The sequence below is a fragment of the Athene cunicularia genome (assembly GCF_003259725.1).
Source record: "Athene cunicularia isolate RWA chromosome 15 unlocalized genomic scaffold, athCun1 chr15_part1, whole genome shotgun sequence".
Taxonomy (NCBI): Eukaryota; Metazoa; Chordata; class Aves; order Strigiformes; family Strigidae; genus Athene; species Athene cunicularia.
The window spans coordinates 4,138,963-4,140,460 of NW_020799121.1; positions in this window are offsets into that span (position 1 = coordinate 4,138,963).

Below are 1,498 nucleotides of genomic sequence, written 5' to 3' on the forward strand. Positions count from 1 at the left end.
AAGTGCCTCATGAGAAAAATCCCAGCAGGGTAAAGATTTCTCCACCAATGCTATTTTTGGTTTCCTTGAACCTGTGCTGCATACAAAGCTGCTGGTCCTCAGTATGCTTGTGAGGACATCCTAACTACAACTGGTTCCTAAACTTACAGACTTAAGCCTTAAATTATTAAGACTTCTGTATAATTAGACCTGCTGCACAGGGTTCCCTACTGTTTCACACTGTTAGAATTCACCTTTCTCTCATAGTCTTGTCTGTTAAGGACTTATCTTCCCACCTCCACATTTTACTTTCTTAGATCTAACCTCCTTCGTCCACCATAGTCATTGAAACCAGAGCATCTGAGCCAAACTTCTAAGCACCACACTATCTTCTCCTTTTCTGAACCTACAAATATCTATACAAAACCTCTGTAATACAGAAAAAAGACATGATCTCTATTAAAACCAGATCTGCCTCACATGATAAACTGCGCCACTGCCAAAGTCTGGGAGCAGAATAGAGTCAGAGCCCTGCCTGGGGCTTTTATCCTAATGGCAGGATGCGACTCCTGCCAAGTCCAAGTTCACCTGTAATCTCCTCCATTTGCAAATCTCCCACTCCCAAATAACAACAGAGAAGGACAGTTTTCAAATAATTTATTAGGAATTTAAAACTGAAATCTGGAAAAAGGGTTACAGGTGTGGAGAGAACAAACATTGGAGTGTAATAACTTACTGGCTTAAAAACACAGCTTTATTTCTTTTAAAAAAAATGCCCACCCTGAAACCGGAGCCCCAGCCTCCAGGCAGTGACAGCACTGGCCAGAGAGTGAATCACAGCCCAGCAGCAGCACAGCTGGCCTTGGATGTCTGGAGGGGGCACAGAAGCAGTTCAGCGCATATACCAAGAGGGAGGAAAGCGCTGTCCGCAGACCCAAATTTGAAGTATATAGAATAAAAATAAACCCAATAAAATGCAGCTCTTCTTTAATTAGGAAATATTTAAAAAAACAGACATACAGACTCTTGTCTCAGTAACAAAAATTATTGCTTTGTGTTTTCAGTACTGATCTGTTAAGTACCCTCTTACCTAAACAGAACTCTCCAAACGCATCGCCCAGGTCAGGACAAGCTCCGGCAGACGGGGGAGGGATGGAAGAGAAAAAGGGCCTCGTGGGCACTGTGGCCCTCCCAGTCCTTTTCTGAACGCCCCTCTCCATTACAGGGGCTCAGTTTGGGGGAAGAGAGGGAATGATTTTTAAAACTTAAGATGAAGCTGTTATTTCCCTGGGAAAAGAGTTTGGCTGCATCTTAATAAAAGGCTTAATCACCCCCCTTAACAAGGTCTTTGGTTCACAGAAATCCAGACCCAAACCTGCCCCGGGTACTCCTGCCAGAGGCTTCCCCTGGCAGAGCGCTGGCTAGCGGGGGCCTGGACCACGCCAGGGGAAGCCCCGGCAGGTTCTGGAGAAGGGACCAGATCACCCCCACACAGGACAATGGACAAATTCCCACAGTC